The 7864-nt window shown below is 39.1% G+C and overlaps 1 pseudogene; it reads right to left on the reverse strand.

Annotated features, from left to right (window-relative positions):
* Nucleotides 1-618: 618 nt before the first annotated feature.
* LOC105035095 (60 kDa jasmonate-induced protein-like) lies at nt 619-2102 on the reverse strand (annotated as a pseudogene).
* Between the last annotated feature and the right edge of the window lie 5762 nt (nt 2103-7864).

Below are 7864 nucleotides of genomic sequence, written 5' to 3' on the forward strand. Positions count from 1 at the left end.
GCTCATTACTTTCCTAGCGGTGTTCCCAAGCGTCCGGGAGGCCAGATATTCCAGATTGATGCAGCCATTAGTATCATCTTTTTACCTTATTTCTGAGAGGAGAAGATTAAAAATCATCTACGTCATTAAATGTGAACTGAAACATGCAGAAGACCTTGAGAGGAGGTCACCCAAGTGGCAAATACAAAATCAATAGAATAAGGGGGACAGAGGAAGCAAAACATATGGCAGCTTCGATTAGCGATGAAGGGATTTGAAAGGAATGTTGTGTTTCCAGGAGTAGGAGAACTGGAGAGCTGGCTTCATAGTCATCTTGCTATTTTTCTCTGTCAATGAAGATCTTGTAGTTTTGTTCTTTCCAAATAGAATCGAAAATTTAGGACATCTACGCATCTTGTCGATGAAGGTGCCCTCCGCCCCGCTTCTTGTCCGCACAGCAGGCGTCGCCCCTTCTTTGATCGAAACAAGGTGTTCCCCTGCTCCTTTTGAAACACGGGGGACGCCCCCAAGCCACCCCCCAAAGACCAGTTCCGGGTCACCATAGGCAGTACAAGTTTATCTTTTTTTTATTCTACAATAGATTTTTCTAATTTAAATCATATAATCATGCTTAGGAAACGCAACATCAGAATCCACCATAAGAACTACTTGTACCATCCGTAGTGCTTAAACCAGCAGAGTCCTTGTATCTGATATGAGTAGTGCTTATGTCACTCCAAGTGACCTTCACTTGGATCTCACCATACTTGCCGGAGATATCCTCCTCGTCTGTACCTTCGAGCTCAGCAGGGAACTCCGCAGTGCCCTTCGCAATCTCATCATCAGGAGAAAGGGCGTCGTGATCATACAGTTCCAGGGAAACTATGAGGGAGGACTGCAGGGGCACGGCCACCATGGATCTCGACAACGGAATGAGTCTTCTAGGATGGACTCGTATGTATTCGTCTTCTTTCCTCTTGAAGAGCACGCTTTGATACTCAAAGCGGTCATTGCGAACGGTAATATCTCCATAGACATCGACGGGGTCTTCTCCATGGCCGTTTATGAGCGTAACCTCCGCAAAGGCCTCCACCGCATCACTGAACACGACATAGTTCACTGTGGCCGAACCATGCTTGCCTTGGACGACATGGGAGAGAGGCTCGTCATACTCGTTGGTGGTGTTGGAAACATTCCATGAGATCCGGCCTTTGCTGACCTCATTGTCTGGAGACAACGTGTCCTTACCCTTGAGATCCACGTCGATGGTGAAGCTATCGCAGGCCGAGATGGATCGGCGATCTAGGCCGGTCAGCAGAGCTGCACTATTTGGGTTTGGGTGGATGGTTTCGTAAAGCTGACCCGGGTCCTCTCCCTCGATGTCGTTGATGTGCACCCGGAACACCTCCACTAGCGGTAAACCTCGGAACCATCTATCTTGTACATGCATCATGCCTGAACGCCTTCCTGATGCAATGGGTCCAAGATGCTGGAAATCCAGCAAGATGCCAAGTGCGGCAACCGCCTGATCAGCCGTCACTACTTGCATCTCGTTGGGTTGTGGAATATGGAAGACATGCCCGGGATAGGCATCAGCGCGCAGCAACGCAGCAGAGAGGATTCGGAATGTGGCGGCTAGGTGGTTGGATATACGATCGTATCGAATTGATTCGCATATCAATACCCGAGCCCTGTCCTGGCTACTCGCAGTATTAGTGGCATCATGGAGCCGGGTTACAGCGGTCGTGAGTTGCGTCTGTCCAAGGTTTATTGTCTCCATCCCTGTTCGGCAGCACGTTGCAAGTCAGCAAAGCCACCGTCGAAGCCCAGGAAGGTCGATCCTCTCCGGGAATTAGATGTGTCGAAGCGTTGCTCTCGAACTCAAACCACTGGCCAGAACTCTCCGCTCGGTAACCGTCCAAGTAGAGATTGTCCCGCCGTATCCTCAATATTATTGCATGACGTGAATTGGTTTGCAGTGCGATGGGGAACCATCTTTTGGGTGGCTTCTGCTGATGGGGAAGTAGAGGACGATTATGTGAATGGCTCAAGCGCCTATATCTTACCCAATCATCGGTCCGCTTTGTCTCTTCAACGTTGAACTCCTCCGTGAATTCTTCCATTAGCTTTCAGCACCACTACTTTCAACCAGCACCAGCTGCTGATTTATGGTATGATTACCTGCAATCCCAAAAACACATTTGTTATACAGGAGATTTCTCTCTCACGGATTTTTTTGCCCAGAGGCACAACCAAGCACAAAATGATAGAATGAACACAGAGGAACGAAAAAAAAAATTCTTGAGGGGGCTGCATGATGACCATGTGTGGAACAAGGCACACAAGATCAACACAAACAAAATCCAAATTCATAATCGCAAAAGCACATTCCAAAACTCTAGGAAGTAGTTCATTTCGGAATCCCATGAAAAACTTACAGATCTAACAAGTAACGATCTTCCCGAAAACCAAGTGATATCACATCCAAAACTGCAAAAACAACAGATTTTTGCTGAAAAGAATGGATTTTCCCCCTCTTTGTCAACGTGGTTGGTGATGAAGAAATACCCTCCTAATGTGGAGCAGTGCGTGAAATTTTAGTAGATGGGGAGCTCTTTCTAAGATGGCATGGACGTCGGGCTTGGCTCGAAACAATGGTGTTATGTTCTCGAGTGAAGCATTCGGATTTCAGAATTATAGAAAAATATTATTGATGGGAAAATAACTTACGGATTTGTAGAAGCATAAAAACATAGGTAAATCATTCAAAAAAAAAATTTGCTAAGTTTTTTATGATATTTATGTACCAAAGAACGGGCTTAGTAAGCTAGCACTAGCCTTGACTTTTGATACGAAAGATTCTAGAGAGATGAATTTTGTTCTTAGCATAGAGATTCATTGGGGTAGATCTAAAAAAAAATATTGAATTTTTTTCAAATTGCATATATTGATCAAGTTCTCAACAGATTCAATATACAGAACTGTAGGTTAGGTGTAGCTCCTGAGTAAAGAGTGATAAGCTAAATAAGGAACGATATCTCAAAAATGATCCTGAGAAGGAATCTAAGCAGGGGATCCTATAGTAGTGCTGTAGGTAGCTTAATGTATGCATTAGACCTGATCTCATATAGCCTATGCAATGAGTGTACTTGACAAATACGTGGTAAAGCCTAGTCATAATCTTTGGGTGGATGCAAAAAAGTTGATGAGATATTTTTGTAAACCCAAAGATCAAATGCTTGTTTATAGGAGGGTTGATCATCTTGAATTGACTGGTTGCTCAGATGATAGAAAATTCACTATAGGTTGTATATTCATGCTTGTAGGAGGTGTCATTTGCTGGAAAAGTTTCAAGCAGTTCTGATAGCCTCTTCCACCATATATGAAAGCAGAAGTTTTTACATGTTATGAGGGTGGGACTCATGCTAAGTGGTCAAGGAATTCTATTCAGTCTTAGAGTTATTGTTTCCATCTCGAGGCTCATAAGGATTTACAGTGATAATTCTTCAGCTATGTTCTTTACCAAGAATACAAAGAATTCAGATGGTGCCAAGTGCATCAATTTAAAGTTATTTAAGCTAAGGGAATGGGTTGATAATGGGGATGTAATGTATGAGCATATTGTCACTGAGAATGTGCTTGCCGACCCATTAACCAAGGATCTTAGGCCTGCTGATTTCAATAGAGCATACGGGTATTTTTATTTCTTTTGATGTACTTGGCGGATAGGAGTTACGATGGACGTTCCGTTATGTCTAATATGACAGTAATTTATAGTTAATCGAGTTATCCATTTCCATTGTGTATTGTCTATTTATTTGTTGGTTTACTTTTTCAATTAATATGCACATGTTACAGTTATATGCCTAACTGCTTTTGCCAGCTCATGCAGATTTAAGTTTGGAGATCTCAACATATAAAGCTTAAAAGTTATATGATGCTTCATTTCTGTCTTTTGGAATAAGGCATAGGGGTCTCATGTGAATTGGGTATAGGGTTGTCGGAATTTCATGTGCTAGTATATTTAGATTTCAAAAAATATTTTAAATCTAAAATATAGCAAAAAATCAGATTAAAATAATTTTAATCTAAGCATACATTCATCATATGAAAGCATTTACAGATTTAGTTTATATATTGAAATTAATATAAACTGATTTTAGCATGAATAAAGAAAAATCTGTGATCAAGTCACGTACCTGAATCACTTTCTCTTTACTTCAAATCTGTAATAGGGGCTGAATCCAATTCAATCCTTGGATCCTTGGATTTAGGGTTGAGCAGGTTCTGAGTCAGCAGCATAATTATCCTGCTCTATAGATATCTATAGGGCCAATCTGAATTACTTCCTCTTGAATCCTGTCTGCTTGATTCGAAGGCCTGAATAGGCTTGAACCAAGCCTGGATAGAGATCAACCCTTGAACCTTTTTTGATCTTTCTTTTTTGATTCTTGAAGAAGCCAAGAGTCTTTCTTGATCCCTCAACTAATCAAGAAGAACTACTAACAAGAAGTGGTTGTAACTAACTCCCAATAAACTTGAGAGAAAGAAGAAGAAACCAAAAGCTGTAGCGTGAACCCTTGACACCAAGGAAGAGGATGCCGCCCACCTCTCTCCTAGATCCAAGAGAGGATGCCTAAAGAGAGAGAGGACATGGGCTAGAGAGAGGAAGAGGAGGGGAGGCATTGGGCACAGTAAGGGTGGTGGCAAGGATAGAATATGTGATATGAAGAGAGGTAGGACTAGGGCCCTTTAAATAGACAACATAAGGGTGTGCTAATCAAATTAGGATTCCTCCTTTTAATCATATTAGAAGTTCTAACTTAAAACCTTTTGGATCAAGTAAAAAGGGTGCCACCCATATTGACCCATGCCCACACCTAATGCTAGGCATCTCATCATATGGAATCCATTTAAATACTCTCAAATCAGCACATATGGTTTTATAAATTCACTTCAAAGTTCTTGATCAAATCAAGATGCATTTTCAATCAATAAAATCAAGAAACTCTTTCTTGATTTAATTCAAACCATAAATTGAGCGTCTAACCATTGGAGCCCATTAAATCAAATTCAATTAGGTTCAAATTAAGTATAGAAATTAGCTAAAACTTATCATATAAGCAAACCAACTACAAAAAAAATTAGGTTCATCAAGTGCCAGCGAGGTTAATATGAATCCAATAGAATTTTTCTAAACCATATAAATTGGTGCTTCATAAGTTCAATTTTAATCAATCCAGATCTTCTCCCTTTATGTGTGACCTCATAGGTTCAATTTGTCTGGTAGTGAGATATACCATAATCTCTATCATAGGTATCACTGAAATCTCTTTCAGTGGGTCAGAACAATTTCATTCTAACTCGACAAGGATCATTAATCCAGAACGATCTTATTGAGCTCTCATACCAGTGACATCTAGCAATATATGTGGCAACCCAGCAGAACCGAAATAGAACTTCTACGTATAGTTAATGTGCATTATAATCTCTCTATCGTGAGTCCCGAGTAGATAGCAGGTCATAGATAAATCGTCAAACCTCATCATCAGTTATATGATAGATCTGATCAGCTCAAGTCCAATGTGATTTTAAATAATTTTTTTTCATTAATTACACTGGTATGACCATAGACTTGTGCACTCAGCTTTTCAAATCTCATAGGACTACTTCTCTTATCAAGATCGATGGATCCTATCTAGATGCACACCTTGCTCCCGTAGCTCAACCAACTGAAGTCAACATCCACTATAAAAATCCGTAATTGAGTCAATGCTTATGTGTAATCAAACTACAGCAGGTCAAAGGACCAGTTACATAACTACAGCATCGAGATGATTACTGACAATTGGATAAAAATCTATGTGATCTCTCGTATGGTCACACTTAGTACTAATTATTCTTTAACAACTATCCGTACTTACCGCTCAGTGTCTCTACACTGTAGACTAGAGACTCATCTATCCTGAAGGAAGCGAACCATGCACCGACCTATTCAGATTGATCACCATCTCCATGACTATCCTATGATTAAGAGCAATTTAGGAATCGATCATACATGCCTATAATTTTCAACAGTTGAGAATATGTATCATAATATCAATTTCAATGATGATTCAAGGACATATAATACTTGAATGAATAAAGAAAATTTATCTTTTATTGATTAAATCAATAGTTTAAGTATAAATATGTATTATAGAATAAAATATGTCAGTCAATAATTAGCTTCTAGAATATATATCTAACAATCTCCTACTTGGACTAAAGTAATTAGCCATTAATCTAAGCCCCATCTTCTCAAGATGAGCTTCCATTTTGGACTGGTTTAATTACTTTGTTAGTGGGTCTATCACGTTATCCGCGAAGTCTACTCTTCATACCTTGATATATTACTTCTCGAGATAGTCGTGTATGATATGAAACTGTCATTCAATGTGCTTTAATTTTTGATAAAACTGGGGCTCTTTAGCAAGTGCTATTGCTTTATTGTTGTTGTAGTATAGTAGTATGACATTTGATGTCATTACATAAAGTTTCGTGGCAAACTTTTTGAATCAGAAGTCCTTTTTTGCAACATCCGAAGCAATAACATATTCAGCCTCTATGATCGAATTTGCGATGATGCTCTGCTTGAAACACTTCCAGCTGACTGCACTACCATTGCAAATGAACATATATCTCGATGTAGATTTCTATCATCAGGATCCGACATGAAGTCCGAATCTGTATAACCCTTAATCCACAATTCAGATGCTCCTCCAAAGATCAAGAATAAATTCTTAGTCCTTCGTAAGTATTTAAGGATGTTCTTCACAGCTATCCAGTACTCTTCATCTGGATTCGACTGATATCTGCTCATGACACTCATAGTAAGTATAATATCAAATGGAGTATATAGCATAGCGTACATGAAGCTCCTATCACCAAAGTATAAGAGATCATACTCATACGCTCGATCTCCTCAAAAGTGATAGGACATATCATCTTGGAGAGTCGAATACCATACCTAAGGGGTAGCAAACCTCTTTTGGAGTTTTTCATGCTGAACCACTTCAGTACTTTCTTTATATACAGTTTTTGTGACAGGCCAAGCATCCTTCTAGATTTATCTCTATAGACCTTTATCCAAAAATATAGGATATTTTCCCTAGATTTTCATGGAGAATTTCTTAGACAACTAAGTTTTGATTGAGATCAACATGAGAATATCATTTCTAATAAGAAGGATATCATCCACATATAGTATAGAAAGATAAGCATGCTCGCACTGGTCCTTTTATAAATACAAGATTTTTTTTCATTTTTGATGAAACCAAATAATTTGATTAAAAAAATAATACCCCACAAGCCAATCACATATGGGATACGATCAGATATTTTTTATAATTTATCTTTCAAACTCATGTAATTGATTTGATATTTAATAAAATAGGTATCTCAATTCATTATATGCTGCATCTTATTATTGTTTTTAAGATTATAATGAATCTATAGGTCTGGATAATAGTTTTAGAGCCGTGATAAGATCACGCCAGTGAGACCTAAATCTTTGATAGCCATGATCTAAAATACTCTCAGTCATTGGTTCATTGAGTCGGAGATCAATGATACCAGTAAGACTGGCATGTCCTATGTATGCTTAGTGATAAGGATGGTTGATCTCACAACCACTTGTGTGATGACACTAATACAAGGATGTGGATACTTATTAGAAAATGAGTTCACTGAATAGACCTACGAGAGAACATCTGATAGAGTCTTATTTATATGTCAGCTGATGATTCTCTAGTGAGAGTTGTGTAAGTGATCTTTTGACCTGAGATTGCCATAGTACCTTGGTACATGAATCTATATTTTGGTTCACTTACTAACTTGATTCTTT

This window comes from Elaeis guineensis, chromosome 7 (assembly GCF_000442705.2).
Source record: "Elaeis guineensis isolate ETL-2024a chromosome 7, EG11, whole genome shotgun sequence".
Lineage (NCBI taxonomy): Eukaryota > Viridiplantae > Streptophyta > Magnoliopsida > Arecales > Arecaceae > Elaeis > Elaeis guineensis.